The 17,500-nt window shown below is 35.2% G+C and overlaps 1 protein-coding gene and 1 long non-coding RNA gene across 3 annotated transcripts in view; one reads left to right on the plus strand and one right to left on the minus strand.

Moving 5' to 3' along the window:
• Nucleotides 1–3,206, plus strand: part of LOC137622088 (uncharacterized) — a 17,089-nt gene extending 13,883 nt beyond the window's left edge. The window contains exons 2-4 of the long non-coding RNA XR_011040354.1: nt 1,493–1,539; nt 2,122–2,275; nt 2,861–3,206. This is a non-coding gene — a long non-coding RNA (uncharacterized lncRNA). The remainder of the gene's footprint in view (nt 1–1,492; nt 1,540–2,121; nt 2,276–2,860) is intronic.
• Hn (phenylalanine-4-hydroxylase) overlaps nt 1–17,500 on the minus strand; it is a 331,150-nt gene that overhangs the window by 73,753 nt on the left and 239,897 nt on the right. The gene's annotated exons all lie outside the window — the stretch shown is intronic.

Consider the following 17,500-nt stretch of genomic DNA (forward strand, 5'->3'; position numbering starts at 1 on the left):
TATATATATATATATACACACATAAATATATATATACATATATATATATATATATATAATATATATACATAATATATATATATATATATATACATATATATATATATAATATATATATATTATTTATATACATATATATGTATTTATATATATATATATATATATATACATATATATATATATATTTTTATATATATATATATATATATATATGTGTGTGTGTGTGTGTGTGTGTATTTGTGTGTGCCTTTCTGAGTGGGGATACCTTAACGTGGTGAAAAGGTTTGTGCATCGCCATGATCAGCAAGGCTGTAGTAGTCAGAGGCACCCATACTAGGTAAACTTGCTGTGAGCGATTAGACTAAAGTCTCCCACCATCACCAATCCGCACTGGACAGCGTAGTGATGAAAACTGACCAAACCACAAACATGAATAAAGACTTGTCTGAGGCCTTTGTCCTACAACGGACTCGAATGGATAGAACTGTTGTTTTTTATGTATGTGTGTGTGTGTGTAAATGCAACCCCATGGACATAAAAAAAAAACTGTATAAATTAGTAAGCCGATGTGGTAACGTCCCAGACTCGTGAACGTCAGACTGGGGTTCAAGTACCGCTCAAACTCGTTAGTTTCTTTGGTCGCTGCAACCTCATCATCTTTGTGAGCTAAGGCTGGGGGTATGGGAGAGCCTATAGCTCTATCTACTGAGTCATCAGTGGCCATTGCCTTGCACTCCTTGGTTCTAGCTTAGGTGGAGAGGGGGCTTGGGAGCTGATCATATGTATATATGATCAGTCTCTAGGGCATTGTCCAGCTTGATAGGGCAATGTCACTGTCTCTTGCCTCTGCCATTCATGAGCGGCCTTTAAACCATTAAACTTGAATTTTGCCAAAATATATTTTGTTAATGCAATCTTTGGTTACAAAAAAAGGAGCAAAATGCGTCCAAACGTACTAGTTTTAAGCATATTCCTATTCGTATTCATTTCTGATTTTTAAATTATTTTTTTTTATATAAGAAAATTATATAGTGGTTAAACTTAACAATAATTTCATATCGTTTACATTTCTATCCTAAAGATTATTGAACAAAAGCTCATAACTTATAAATGCAAACTACTTTAACAATACAGCAATTTTCTGAAAAAAGGGTTTTAAATGTTTCCATATGGTTTCATTATTAAAAACCCAACTCTATAGACTCAATATTTTTCTCTTCATTGTCAATCAACCCTAATTTGCACCCAAACCGAACTCCATTTATATAATCTGCAATTAATATCACAGCTGTATTTCAACCTCCTCCTTAGTATCCTTTGAAATCTAATTTTAAAAACTTTAGTCTCATATCTATTTTACACCAATTCCTCGATACTGATATAAACAACTGGTATCCATTTTCAATACGCTTAGAAAAAATATAAATGAAATGAATTGTACTTTCTAAATGTAGATTAATCTATGAACAAGCTTTTTAAAATTCCTTTTCAGAGTCAGGTCATCCAAGCTTTGATCATTTCAACATGAATTTCAAGACAGTAAGTACAAGCCATCTTTTTCTTTATATCATTGACAAAGTATAAGCTCAATATATATATATATATATATATATATATATATATATATATATATATATATATATATATATAAGCAAAAATAATTCAATTTGTAAATCTTCACATATTCATTAGTGTTGTTCTTTTTCATTCCTTTATATATATATATATATATATATATATATATATATATATATATATATATATATCGAATTAAGTAAATGGGTACATTAATCTGCTGTGGTCAAGTAAAAAACAATAGGTCTTGGTATTAGCACCATCAACTCGTACAAACCAGGAGGTTGTTTTCTTTTGGCAACGCCAATCCAAAGGGATAAAGGTCGTGAGATAATATATATATATATATATATATATATATATATATATATATATATATCTACATATATATTGTTACAGCACGCACTTTTCCAATAGCCGTAGGGTGGCACCAAATAAGTTCACCCTTCTGGTTCCTCAGCAAGTCTTTTAGAGATAAATCTGCGCATCTACACTGACTGATTACCAAACTCCTCTAATTAGCGTTTTTTTTTTTTCCACCTTCAGTTGTGGGTGGTGCTCCTCGTAGTAATGCTAGGCCTATGTTCGGTGGACGGGCTTGTCAACCTAGAACGGAGAAAGAGGCCCGGGCAGAGACGCAGAGGCGCCACCCGCTATGGCACCCACCAGTTCGGTGCCAGGGGCTACGAACAGCTTCCTAGTAAGTGACGTTTTAATTTAACCTTTTTTTCTTTTTGTGTGTGTGTGTGTGTGTTGGAAAGCTACAGCCCATGGCTGGGTAATAAATTCGCAATATACTTTATACCGTTGTATATCTATGTATCTAAGATGTGACACTATTTTTGATTCACAATCAAATTATATATATATATATATATATATATATATATATATATATATATATATATATATACTGACGTATATATACAGACATATATACATAAAAATAATAAGCATAATATACATACTGCATATATATATATATATATATATATATATATATATATATATATATATATATATATATGTATATATATATATATATATATATATATATATATATATATATATATATACTGTATATATATATATATATATATATATATATATATATATATATATATATATATATATAAATTGTTTTTTTCATATAACACCTTTATCAATTCCCCGACTTTTCTCCCCTCTCCCTTTGCTTTTCCCTACTTCCTCTAATAATAATAATAATAATAATAATAATAATAATAATAATAATAATAATAATAATAATTTCAAACTTTTTCAGGACAAGGAGGCTAAATACTTCGTGTTGTGAATGACATCAGTGCTGAGGATGGAGTGGTCTGCTTCTCGCAAAGGAACTATCCGCGGAAATATCTGCGGAAATATCCGCGGTGTGTAATGGCTACGTGGCTCAGTGACACCCTCAGGAGCCACCGTAGACATATGCAACAATAGACTTGAGAGTATTGCTTTAATAAATCTCTCGTCTGTTATTACACCGAGGATTACCTGTGGCATTCTATTCTGGCATTATTTTATATTCTATCCTAGGTTGTTAGTATTTAAATCTCTTTCGTATACACGCATACACAAACACGCTTATACAGTATATAATATATATATATATATATATATATATATATATATATATATATATATATATATATATATATATATATATATATATATATATGTGTGTGTGTGTGTGTGTGTGTGTGTCTATGTTTGTGTGTGTGTATAATTGAGTGCAATTCTAAATTGACTCCTTTTATATTTTAAGATTCCACTCTTGTTATTCGTAATTATCGTTTTTGTTTTTTTTTTCAATTATTTTACTAGTCTGCCTTTCTGTTGGGCATTATCATGACATTCTGTGAAATCTCACAGTACATTAAGGTTATACAGTGAAAAAAAAACAACAACAATGAAAGCACGTAAACATAACGATAAATCCTTTCAAAGAATAAACTAGTTTTCCAAGTGTATGGGATAACGTTCTAAATTTTGATCAGTGATAATAAAAACTTGCAACAGTTTTATTGCTAATTCTGCTTCACCCAGGATCCACTTCTATAGCTGGAACCACACTAGCCTTTATTTTCACCAGTAGCGAGCCGTTGCTGTCGAAAATGGGAAACCGGGAGCATTTTGCTCGAGATATCAGCGTCCCGACTGGAGGGAAAGAAACCAACACAAACCGCGCGCATGACTTCGCATGTAAACAAACAAGATGGCGGCTGCAAATAGGACGTGGTCTTGCTATAACGCTTTCGCTCGCTAGCATCAGCTGGAGGTTGGCGAAAACCTCAAGCAAGAAATGACTAGTGTAATTCCAGCATACGTGGATCCTGGCTGCACTGAAACTTAGTTTCGACCTTGAGCCACACTGAAACACGCCAAGATTGATTCTTTGCTTGTTTCAGTTTCGCTCAGGTCATTCCCAGGGCAATGAATCCTAAACCCAGCCCTCGTCTTCTTGTATTCAGGATTGGGAGCGAGGGGTGTTCTAAATATTTTATTTATGCTTTCTCTCTTTGGAACGCTGTGCTATTGTTTATTGTTTTCTTAATTGTTGTGTTCGCTTTGTTAAAGTATTATTAATAAACAAAAACCAGATATAAAGACTTTCATTGAACCCAATTTGTGGTGGGTAAATCCAGAGCTCTCGGAGGGAAACGCCAAGGGGTTAAAGGGGAATGAAAGGCAGGCGTAAACCTCTGGACTTAGTCTACACAACCCAGAAACATCGGATATCATCTGTACGTAATATTATATTACAATATCAAGAGTGATATCAAATATGACCAATCTTTCAATTTCCTTCAATTTATTCTAAAGGGAAGGTATCTGGTTTCAGTTCCAGTACCATCAGACTAAATTCTCACCAGACCCTCAGCCGGGCAAGACCACTATGGTGCCCAAGCACAACAGTGACCTCGATCTGCTGCCATGCGAATGCTAGGCGAACACGTTACCACTGTACTAGCCAGGAGTCATAAGTATCCCTACACTCGTTGACTGAATGCCCCACTTATACCACGGAAAGAAATAGACATCTGTTTGAGGCTCGAGGTGAGGATGGCAGGTTCATCTTTGCCAAGATTCTTGGACATGATGTGTCGTACTATGCAAGCAGTATTTTTACATTTATTTCAGATGGAGGTCTTCTGAAAGCTATCTAACTTTTATAATGACATCCTCGCTTCTATGGTTTTACTTAAATATTCTTTAATTTTTTATTTACAATAAACGATATCGGCGTCAATGACCATCGATGTCAAGATGCCAGAAAACTTCAAATCTATCAGTCATATAAACATACATATTTACATCTACTGGATGTATACAGCATTCTTATATTTACACCTACTGGATGTATAGAGTATTCTTATAAGGATAAAGCAAAACTGATAGGGAATATCAGAACTGCAGAAATTGCCATATTCTTCATAGCAACAAACACGTCAATAAAAGATAAGGATAAGGCGATGTAAACAAAGTAATCATCACCGAAGGATTGAATGTTATTGTAATTATCAATATCATTACTGTTGTTGTTATCATTATTATTATCAGCATCATCATTATTACTAGCCAATCTGCATCCTTGCTTGGAAAAGTAAAATGCTACAAGGCCAAGGACACCAGCAAGGAAATCATCTTTGAAAAATAAAGAAAAAACAGAGAAAGATGAATTACAAAAATAAAGAATATATTAAGACAAATACCAATGTTAAACAGATAAGAAACATATAAACGGTCAAACAAATATCTGAAGTTCCACTGATTCAACTAATTGATTTGGAATTTTATTCCACAATATGGTCACAACTAGAATAAAACTTATAAAATCTATGAAGTATTGATCCTTAGGATTGTTAGATTTATACATTGTATTATATAGGTGGTTTCCAACCTTTTTGTTTTTCCGTCCCCCTTGGACATTTTATAGCTTCCTGTGTACCCCTTAAATTGATGATGAAGGAGAGAAACAATTATGATTATCATCATCATCATCATCCTTATTATTATTATTATTATTAGTATTATTATTATTATTATTATTACATTGTGATTAGCGAAGCTACAACCCTAGTTGGAAAAGCAGGATGATATAAGGCCAAGGGCTCCAAAAGGGAAAAATAACCCAGTGATGAAAGGAAATAAGGAAATAAATAAACTACAATAGAATTCACAAAAAACAATTAAAATAAACTATTTTGAGAAGAGTAACAACATTAAAATAGCTCTTTCATATATAAACTATAAAAAGAGACTTATGGGAAAATGCAAATGAAAAGGATGGCAGAACTACGAAAAATCATATACAGCAAGCACAAATACCTAATGAACGAGTGTAAAATATTAATATCCAGATCAAGGATAATAGACCGCAAGTCGGCTGCTGAAGACCAGGTGAGAAAAAATATTCAAAACAATGCGGAATTAATTAATTTTAAAATTTCCTGTTGATAATAAGAGCTTCAACGACCTTGAAACACATTCCCTATACCAATATTATTTGCAACTGAAGAGACAGACCAGATTTACTTCTTAAATGTATATTTGCAATCAAAAATACATCCTGGATTTTAAATTAGCTGCATATAGTTCAAATAAAAAGTCATTGTCATCATTATAACTACCGTAAAAAATTACAGTAATGTGTGTGTGTGTGTGTGTGTGTGTAGGCTATGTATGTATGTATGTATGTATGTAAATATATATATATATATATATATATATATATATATATATATATATGTATATATATATATATATATGTGTGTGTGTGTGTGTGTGTGTATATACACGATAACTTAACGAGCTAAGAAAATTTTAATTCGCTAGTTTACACTGATATAGAAAGACCATAAATAAACGCGAGTAGGAGGACATGTCTGAGGCCTTTGCCCTGCAGTGGACTAGATACGGCTGTTGATGATGATGATGATATATATATATATATATATATATATATATATATATATATATATATACATATATATATATATATATATATATATACACGATGGCTTAATGACCTAAGAAAATTTAAATTCGCTAGTTTATAATGATATAGAAAGACCATAAACAGACGCGAGTGGGAGGAAATGTCTGAGGCCTTTGTCTTGCAGTAGACTAGTTACGGCTGATGGTGATGTTAATATACATATATATACACGATGGCTTAACGAGCTAAGAAAATTTAAATTCGCTAGTTTACACCGATATAGAAAGACCATAAATAAATGCGAGTGGGAAGACACGTCTGAGGCCTTTGCCCTGCAGTGGACTAGTTACGGCTGTTGATAATAATAATATATATATATATATATATATATATATATATATATATATATATATATATATACACACACACTAGTGTACGGGACCTATCGAAAATTACGATATGCACGCACGCACCCTCTCTCACCATGTATGGCTACTTCCTCTCCCCCTCACCATGTATGACTATTTCCTCTCCCCCTTAACAGAGTGACGGAAAGCTGAGCGTGGCCGAAAACACACACACACATACACATGAACACATATATATATATATATATATATATATATATATATATATACCTGTATATATATATATATATATATATATATATATATATATATATATATATATATATATATATTATAGAGAAGATATTAATATCAGTAACAACATCAAACATATAAACTATAAAACGAGATTCACGTCAAAATGTTCAACAAAAATGCAGGCGCATCACAGTAAGTGTTCCCAGGTAAACATGGGGTTAGGTGACCCCAGGCAAGGTTTGCATGCAAACCAGTTATGTCTCGTAAGGCATCTTGGGCTTTACATCACCTTGGGAATGGGATTTTTTTGTCGATGGCGTTTAGAGTCAGTTTATGGCCCATTCTGTCAATTTTCCCCAAAGTTTTCCTGTTGTTGTTATTTAAACAAAAGTAATTCAATTATAAAACCTTCATGTCAACCCAGAGTTTACAAGGACGACTAGTCCTCCTGGTTTATTACAGAGCTGGCCAGATTAAATTTGGGAAGAAAAAAAAACATTTATATTAAATCTAATAAACAAATAAAATCAAATATATAGTAAATATTATAACAGATAAATAATAATGAGATAAAAATCTACGATAAATAAAATTGTAAAGATTTGCTCGAGTATATTCTGAGCAGCAAAAGCAAACAGATTTCTGAATGCATAGGCTGATGCAAATAGAATTTTAAAGTGCATAATACGTAGTCCAGGTTCGAAACGACCAAAATAATAATAATAATAATAATAATAATAATAATAATAATAATAATAATAATAATAATAATTCATGGCGATGGAAAAGGAGTGTAGACTGACACAGTAGTTGGCTATAAGGAAGAAAAGAATGAAAGAATGCAACCTATGAATTATGCATGACTAAAATTTACGTTTTCACAGTAGAGTCTAAAGAAACCAGCTTTTCTTTAATTTTTTTCACTATATAATTGCCAATGTGCACACTCGTACACACACACGCGAGAGAGAGAGAGAGAGAGAGAGAGAGAGAGAGAGAGAGAGAGAGAGAGAGAGAGAGAGAGAGAGAGAGAGAGATTTAGCCTCCCCACCCCCTCAAAAATACATAATATATCATTCTTTCAAGGCCACACTCCTCGATGTGATACGTAGTTAACTTCACGCCTTAGCCTCACGAAAAAAAAAAAAAAAGATAAAAAAAATGCAAGGTCTTAGCTTACCCTTTGCAAGCACACTCCTTGATTTATCAAACCGATATACGCCTTATTTTAAATCACTTAACCAGTCATGCTTGATTTTTCAGGTTTCCTTTCGACCAATTCCAAATAAGCTGTAAGTTTGTAAATGTGTATTTCATAATAAAAGATTATAAAAATTCCAAGTAAGCGTATTAGCTAATTGCAGTATGTGATATCAATAAAATTATCAAGCAATTGGAAAGCATGCAGCAGTACGTAAGAAGTAAATTGCAATTTTTGTTTTTTTCAACACATTCGGTCATAAAAACAGCGTTGAATAAAATCAATAGTAATTATCAATTAGACACATACTCACAAATCAATCCACTTCCTCATAAACTGTAAATAGTTATAAACACCCGATCTTACTGCCTGCCAACGCAAGAGCCCGTGTCTTACATAAGGTAGGGCAATCTAAACCGAACGAATACACAGAGAGTATTTGATTACGGTTAGTGTCTTCGCGCTCAGAAGTCTGTCACATTTGGTCCTCCACTACGCAAGAGTCCGTGCTGGCAAAAGGCAGGCTTGATAAATCGAACTTCTCTATACAATTTCCGATATTCCTCAAGCGTCCCTAAATTCTTTACCTATAAAGGAGTCTGCGTTTCGCAGGAGCAGTTTTGGTCTACCCCATTCCTCCGAGAAAAACTATAGCATGGCCACACCCACAGTCTAGGTATATTCAACACATCTATCCATTCAATAACAAACTCTTCTCCAGAAGACAGTAACATTAGTTGTTTTACACAGAATTTCATAAGTTGTTAATTGCGACAAGGCCTCAATGTGCAGGAAAAAGGGCTCAGCCATTTTACAGTCATCTATACTACTTTTTGCCTTTAATGAATTTTCAATTAATATTCATTAGCTGAGTGGCTGACTCCATCCTGTCTCCTCCATACTATGTAACATGGAAGAATCCATCTTACATTTCTATGTCTAATCGACATAGGTTTCTGAAATCTAGTCTGTCTGTCCGTCTGTATGATTAAAATTCGTACCTAAAAGTGTTAGAGAACTTCGCTACACATTAATAGAAAAAAATAAAATCTACAACCAGGTAAATTAAATGGGTGTAAATTTTATATTGTGAACCAGCCGTTTCAAGTTTGTGTCACGAGAACACATTACGATATCTGATAGAACCATGCAGGAAAAATTCCTACAAGTGACCATTATTATTATTATTATTATTATTATTATTATTATTATTATTATTATTATTACTAGCTCAGATACAACCCTAGTGGGAAAAGCAAAATGCTATAAGCCCAAGAGCTGCTACAAGGAAAATATCCCAATGAGGAAAGAAAATAAGGCAACAAAAATAGGCGGAAAGGTTGCCACCAACTTATCCCGTTTGATGTAAAGTTACCCTACTGTACTAATAGATTGCATTTCAAATAATCAAGCGTAACGCCGATGAGTTTATACTAAAACAGAAACGCCTCTCGCGCTTTGCGCTCCCACTTTATGATCATTAACGGGGATCGTAAAATCAAGGTTAAGTAAGCCCAAAGTCACCTGAGGTAGACTTCTCAAAGAGCATTATCTAGGCGCACCCAGATCATAGGGAACTTCAAACAAGACGATAACAAGAGCACAAGTCAAGGGCATTGCTTAGTTTGAAGGCAAGATGTTTCTTCAGGCAAAAGCAGTTACAGAGGAGGGTGGCGGAACTGAAAAGTCCATGAAGAGGAGTACCCCCAGCAAGATGAGGTGGGGGTGGAGGATGGCTGTTCATCTAACCTTCGTTTTTCCTTTTTTTTTTTCTTTATCTCGATCCTAGTATGTATTTCCCAATTGGTAAACGGCCGTTTCTTGTACGAATAACTGATTCTGAGAGGGATACGCGGAAAATATGTGAGATCTACGGCCAATGAGATATTAAATCTCTAACAACTTTGATAACAATACCCAATTGAAAATTATGCGAATGAAAAGAAATATTGTAAATACTATAGAATATGAATGTATATGTTTCTAATAAAAGACAGACATTACATAAACAAGGGCTTGTCTTAGAGAATGTATGCAATGGGAGAAAACAGGAAACATTTGGTTAAAATTGACTAATGAGATAATATATTTGGATATGAGCTTAAATTTAGAGAATGGTTTCAGTGGCTAATAGTAGGAATCTTTACGAAGAAATCCATTATGAAATGTCGTTTCTTGGTTTATTAATGTGATGATGGCTAGGCCTTATCTTGAGTCTGGGTCACGTTTTAAATATTGGATAATTTACTACTATGATAAAAAAAAATGTTTTCTGTTTCATAATGCGTAGATTTGACATCATCTTATTGTATTAAATCAACCCATTTGCCTAATTACTCTTCTCTTCAAACCCAAAAACATTTACTGCCATTCTGAGCTTTCTTTGACTACAGTGACTAGTTGTTTAAAATCAATATTAATATATTTTCTTAAACTGTTTTTCACTGTACTTGATCACCCAAACTAAACATTGTAGATTCTTGTTCTCAGTTTTTTTCTTCAATTAACCTTTAGTAAATGTGATTGATATTTTATTAAATTTCTTCTCTGTCTTCATATCTTCTTCCAATTTTTTAATATATTTTCTAAAACATAACATGTATGTATGAAACACGTTTATAAAAGTATATTAGGAAAGAGAAAGTACAATGAAAGCACATAACTTTCTTGAAAAAAAAAATCTATATTATTATTATCATTATTATTATTATTACTTCTAAGCTACAACCCTAGTTGGAAAAGCAAGATGCTATGATCCCAAAGGCTAAAACAGGGAAAATAGCCGTGTGAGGAAAGGAAATAAGAAAATAAATAAAGTACAAGAGAAGCAATTAACAATTAAAATAAAATCTTTTAAGAACAGTAACAACATTAAAATAAATCTTTCATATATTAACTATTGCAACTTCAAAAAACAAATGGAAGAGAAATAACAGAATGGTATGCCCGAGTGTACAGTTAGAATCAAAGGAACGCCGACACTGGGGAAATCTTTCGTCAGATGTCACTAGTGTTCCCGTGACAAAACAGGCAAGGTGTTGCTCTTCTTACTAATACTATGAAATGGGCGGAGCCCTCTCCAACCTTAGCGAATCAAAGACAGCAACGAGGTGTTTTTGCTAGTGAAAGCATTAAAATTTTACAAATCGAGTTGCCATATTTCATTCTGTTTTATCATTTGACGTTTCGAATATCCACTGCAAATACTAAATACACGCACACACACATACATATATATGTATATGTGTATGTATATGTGTATATATATATATATATATATATATATATATATATATATATATATATATATATATATATATATATATATATATATATCTTAAATCCGCAAAATCGTGTAGAAATTATTGGAGTATCGCAGCTAAAATATTCCTTCCGTTATTAGCTACTTTAGATTATTTCGGATTTAGCCTTGTTCAAGTCATCGATGAAAGAAAAAGTACTTTCAGATATGGTTCGATGTAAAATAATAATAATAAAAAAAAAACACCATACAAGAGTTATACCGGCCTAAATGACATTCAGAGAGAGAGAGAGAGAGAGAGAGAGAGAGAGAGAGAGAGAGAGAGAGATTCGGCCTGAATACATAGTTTTTAATTATATTTGTAGTAGTTGGTCAAAATTCACCCGTAACTTTTTTAATTAGATTGGTGACAAACAAATAGACAGAGGTGAAAAGATGACCTCCTTGGCGGAGGTAATAATAATAATAATAATAATAATAATAATAATAATAATAATAATGATGATGATGATGATGATGATGATAATAATTGGACCAAAACGTAAATTTTGAGAGTTCTATCGAGGTGAGTATTGACCCGCGCACTCAGCCCTTTGATAATTTGGAATTGCAAGATATTTCTTTGGATTTATTAAACGTAATTAGTCTTCTTACCTTCTAAATTCCTGGAATTTATCCATTTAACCAAACATACCAAAATCTTGTAACCCTTCCAGAAACCACATTATTACTTCCATTCTCAACTCGGGGCAGTTCTCACATAGGGGACCAAAACCCCTGTTTCACGCTATGCTCAACTCTGCCTCACATAAATCTACATTAAGCTTTTATATGGGCGGTCAACTATATTCAGACTTTCACAAAAATTTTCAGGGACTATTGCAATATATCAAGAAACATATGTAAAAAAGCAAACATTTCAATAGTATAATATGTATTTCTAAAGGAATACAAAATGTACAGAGACAAAGCGAAAAAAATCTTGATTATAACATATTTCTCTTTGCAAACGAAGTCCTCTCAGGAAAAATAACTAATCTGTAATTACATATTGCATTATAAATACGTCCTTATTACATACGCTTTTTTTAGCCAAAGTTTACGTTATATCCAAATAGATACCAAAACTTTTCTATCCGTTTCAAACCGATAAATCCAAATAAGCAAGTGATGATTTTTTCTCCCGACAAATTCCAAACATCTTAAAAGATTAAGGTCTTTTATTTTTTTTATATATAAAATTTAAAGGTATTTATTCAAATGTAGTTCGAAGTTAAGATTAATTATTTTTCTTACTTATTTGTTCATTTGTTTATTTACTAGTTTATAAAGTTGCGACGAGAGTGTTTTTGAATTGGTCGCCGCACATTATTAAGCATAAAAACAAATGCTTGAATGTAAGTGAATAAGTCGCCTAAAAAAGATGTTAAATAGTGATATTTGGTAAATACTGTATATTTTGTAAAGGTGACAAGGTAAAGGACTCTGGTAATATACATAGCTTGCAAAAGTTCCACTCGGATGCGTATAAAAACATTGAAGAAAAGGAAATTTAACTAAATGATGAAGATTTACAATGCAAAATAAGAGGACTAGATCTTTTCGCAAGGGAGACCTAATTTCATGAGTGCCGACACAAGCAGTTTTTAGTGAGACGAATACCTCAGCAGTGTTACACCATCACAAAAACTGAGGAAACATCAGACAAGAAAAGATGTATAGAGAAAGCATTTTCACATCTTCGATTTTATAAAAAAAAAGAAGTTATTCACAAAGTTCGGGTTCTAAAACTTTGTCATTTAGAAATGTGTATAATGAGAATCCATGCAACAATAGCAATAATGAACAAGCTTTCGAAATGACTAGTCAATCTCAGGTTGAAGTTTGAAGACTGTTCTGACCTGAAAGACAGCATTGATTTCTGATCATCCCCATATAAAGACACATTGATATTTTGTAAATCTTTGGAATCACTGAAAACAATTGTTCTTTCTGCTTGTAATTTGTGAGATGATGACTGGATCAAAGAAGTTAGTCTTGAGCTTTACACTAAATTACTCAATGCCTTCAAAGAAACCAAGACACTTTTATGGCCCACCAAATCTAGTGACGTTCCTTATTATTATTATTATTATTATTATTATTACTAGCTAAGCTACAACCCTAGTTGGAAATGCAGGATGCTATAATCCCAGAGGCTCCAAAAGGGAAAATAGCCCTGTGAGGAAAGGAAAAAGGGTAAATAGAATATTTTCAAGAAGAGTAATAACATTAAAATAAATATCTCTTATACAAACTATAAAAACTTTAATAAAACAAGAGGAAGAGAAATAAGATAGAATAGTGTTCTCGAGTGTACCCTCAAGCAAAAAATTCCTGCTTAAGTTCTACAATCAGTATTTACACTAATGTGTGGTAAGAGGGACCCATCCGATCGAGAATGAGTATTAGTACTAACAGTTAGTCAAGATATGTGTAAAGAAGCAACAGGTGGACAGTGGAAGATGAAAACGCATATCCTACTATGTATGACACTCCGCCATCTCTTCAAATCTAAACAATCAACTACTTTCCTAAACAAACTAGGTAATTATGAATGCTACGCTTTTCCTTTTGAACTGGAAACAGTCCTGGCATATACATGGTTGAAAGTGTTTCAGTAATGCTACGCTTTTCCTTTTGAACTGGAAACAGTCCTGGCATATACATGGTTGAAAGTGTTTCAGTAATCAGTAATAGTGATGTGGGTAAGGATCAACCTGAAGGAACAGTGTTTCATGGCGACCGAGACAACTTTGATCAGCTGGTGTCTGATGTTTATGAAACTGGATCAGTTCAAAGCAGAGTTGGAATCTACATGGAACAATTTGGATTCTGTAAAGATGATGGCCTGAAATTAGTCCCTCGTATGACTGAACCCATTCCTGAGAAGATTCAAAAGTCCAGTTTAAGAGTTTCCACCATACTACCGGAGAAAACGACATGAAGAACAAACCCTCATAGAGCCCTCAAACTGTGCTGAAAATTCCAAGATCAAGATTCAGATTTTTTTTAGATTATTGCTTGCCATATGCCCTTTGAGAGTTAATTTATCCCTGCTATATCGGGATCTATGTCTAGTAGGATACTGCCAATACTCCAAACTTTACGACAACTATGTATATACTTATATGTATATGCATATGAATCTGTGTGTATATTATAAATATATATATATACATATATATATATATATATATATATATATATATATATATATATATATATATATATATATATATATATATATATATATATATATATATATATATATATAATTACAGTATTTTTTAAATTTTTTAACGGGGAGCCCTGCCCTTCCAGCGGGAAGGGGGATGACCCCCGGCCTGCCAGCGGGAAGGGGGGAGCCCCACCTGCCAGGCGGAAGGGGGGGAGCCCCACCTGCCAGGCGGAAGGGGGGGAGCCCCACCTGCCAGGCGGAAGGGGGGGAGTCCAGCCCTGCCAGCGGGAAGGAAGGGAGCCCCCCCCCCATTACAGCAGGAATGGGGGAGACCCGCCCTGCCAGCAGGTAGGGGGGAGACTCGCCCTGCCAGCGGGAAGGTGGGAGCCCCGCCCTGCCAATGGGAAGGGGGGACCCCGCCCTGCCAGCAGGAAGGGGGGAGCCCCGCCCTGCCAGCAGGAAGGGGGGAGCCCCGCCCTGCCACCGGTTAGGGAGGGGAGCCCAGCCCTGCCAGCGGGAAGGGGGGGAGCCCCGCCCAGCCAGCGGGAAGGGGGGAGCCCCGCCCTGCCAGGCGGAAGGGGGGAGCCCCGCCCTGCCAGCGGGAAGGGGGGAGCTCCGCCCTGCCAGCGGGAAGGGGGGAGCCCCCCCTGCCAGCGGGAAGGGGGAGCCCCGCCCTGCCAGCAGGAAGGGGGGGGGAGCCCTGCCCTGCCAGCGGGAAGGGGGGAGCCCCGCCCTGCCAGCGGGATGGGGGGGAGCCCCGCCCTGCCAGCGGGATGGGGGGGAGCCCCACCCTGCCAGCGGGATGGGGGGAGCCCCGCCCTGCCAGCGGGAAGGGGGGGGGAGCCCTGCCCTGCCAGCGGGAAGGGGGGAGCCCCGCCCTGCCAGCGGGAAGGGGGGAGCCCCGCCCTGCCAGCGGGAAGGGGGGAGGCCCGCCCACCCAGCGGGAAGCGGGCAGCCCCGCCCAGCCAACAATGTAGAGTGCCTGTATCTAGCTTATTTTAAAAAAAACATGAGGGCCTTTTGGAAATCTCTAACAAGCTTCAACAAGTCTTCAGTCTTCAAAGCTCCCCCAACTCTTTGTTTGTCTCCAATTTGTCTTTGGTCATCAATAGTAAAGTTGAATGCTTTCCTGTCAGAGCTCCAAAAGGAGAAATATGGAATACAGGTGCAATCCCAAATTGCCTTCAAATTGTAATTCGTCTCAAGCATAAATGTTAGAAAAGGTAAAAAAGGTTGTTTTGATTGTTTAATTGACAAACCCAAATTTGCATGCTTTTATAACCGACTCACCATGATACTATTAAAAAGGAAACAAGATTTGGGTTTTGCAGAAAATGCTTTGGTGAAAGTTAAGAGAATTGTTGAGTGTGACTTTGAAAGAAAACCAAAATACTTCGTCATAAAGGGATCAACGACAAGTGGAATCATGAAGGCAGTCATGAAAAGCAAAACAAGAATCTTGAAGACTAATAACTGATTTATTTGAAAGGATTCGGACAGAAAATACAGGAAGAAGAAGGAGACAGGAAGGAGAACGGGAGAGAAGAAATAAAGAATCTGAAAAGGAGAACTAGTTATTATTTATTGATCAGTTTACGATGGGCAGATTTGAAAGGAGAAAGTAAAGTCCATAATGTTGAAGATCCAAAACTAAAGATTGTGCAGAATAAGGCGGAAACTGCACAGAAGTAGAGAATATTGAAGGACCAGAGAAAGATCGAGAATTCTTCAATCTGAAGTAATTTTTTTCTCTCTCTCTAAAAAAAGGAAGGACTTCTAAGGAGAGGCACTCCAATTGAACGTCTTCCTTTTGGAAATTCCCAACAGGCTCCCATCCGGAATAGTCTTCAAAATTCTCCCAACTCGTTGTTCGACTTCAACAATTTCTCTTCCGTCATCAATAGGAAAGTTGAATGCTTTCCTGCCAGAGCTCCAAAAGATTCTCTCTCTCTGTTAGAAGGAATATGGAATACCGGTGCATTTTGAAATCGGCTTCAAATTGTCATTCGTCTTGAGCAGGAATGTTAGAAAAGGTAAAAAAATTGTTTTAATCGTTTTATAGATCAACCCAAATTTGCAAGATTTTATCGCCGACTTGCCCCTGAGGCCATTAAAAAGGAAAAAAGATTTGGGTGATGCAGAAAATGCTTTGATGAAAGTTAAGAGAGTTATTGAGTCTCCGACTTTGAAAGAAAACCAGAATACAGAAAGGAATCAACGACAAGTGGAATCAGGAAGGCAGTTATCAAAAGCTAAACAAGAATCTTCAAGACTAATAATGGATTTATTTGAAAGGATTCGGACAGAAAAGACGAGAAGAAGAGGGAGACAGGAAGGAGAACGGGAGAGAAGAAATAGAATCCGAAAAGGAGAACTAGTCATTATTTGTTGATCACTTTACGATTGTGCGGATTTGAAATGAGAAAGTAAAGTCTATAATGTTGAAGATCCAAATATAAAGATTGTGCAGAATAAGGCGGAAGCTGCACAGAAGTAGAGAATACTGAAGGATCATAGAAAGAAAAAATTCTTCAATCTGAAGTAAATTTTTCCCCCTCTAAAAGGAAGAACTTCTAAGGAGAGACACTCCATTTGGACGTCTTCCTGTTAGCACGCTCTTATAAGAAAAATAATTATCTAGGACCGACGAAGGAACGGGTTTGGGATCGGCGATTTTTGG

The sequence above is a fragment of the Palaemon carinicauda genome, chromosome 28 (genome assembly GCF_036898095.1).
Source record: "Palaemon carinicauda isolate YSFRI2023 chromosome 28, ASM3689809v2, whole genome shotgun sequence".
Lineage (NCBI taxonomy): Eukaryota > Metazoa > Arthropoda > Malacostraca > Decapoda > Palaemonidae > Palaemon > Palaemon carinicauda.